Below are 556 nucleotides of genomic sequence, written 5' to 3'. Positions count from 1 at the left end.
ATCAAGAGCTGGGATCACATGTGTGTGTCTCCATGCCAGGCTGACCCTCTCCTTTCTACCTACCATGGCTGAACAAAAAATAAATGATCCAGGAACCAAGAAGTTGGTATAACAACTCACTCATTTGGGTAGCAGGAGCCATAGCCATTGGATTCTTCAACCGTTCTCTCTGTTTCACAAGCCCTCATTTGGCCACAAGTCTTCCCTAGTTGACAAGCCAACCTGTATATTCCTCAGAAAAACTCATCTATGGGAGGTGACCCTTTGAGGCCCAAAATCCCAACAGGAGTTCCCATCAATGACACAGCAAGAATATTGATATGTTAAAAAAAAAAAAGAATATTGATGTTTCACTGGGTGTGGAGAATAGATATAAGACTAAATTTTGCCATGCTTCAAGATCCAGGGTGCACACAGCCATGAGGAAAATGGGTTACCATTTGTGCTCCACTCAGACCAGTAGGATTGGCTTCTATTGTCAATCTCAACTCAGAGGGCGGGCCATGGAGCAGGAGCAAATCAGTGTTAAGGAGGTGGGCAGTATAAACTGTCCAAT

The sequence above is a fragment of the Heterocephalus glaber genome, unplaced genomic scaffold (assembly GCF_053883595.1).
Source record: "Heterocephalus glaber isolate CG9 unplaced genomic scaffold, H.glaber_assembly_v1.0 deba00001472, whole genome shotgun sequence".
Classification (NCBI taxonomy): Eukaryota; Metazoa; Chordata; class Mammalia; order Rodentia; family Bathyergidae; genus Heterocephalus; species Heterocephalus glaber.
The sequence above is the reverse complement of the archived record's forward strand: the minus strand, read 5'-3'. Positions refer to the sequence as shown.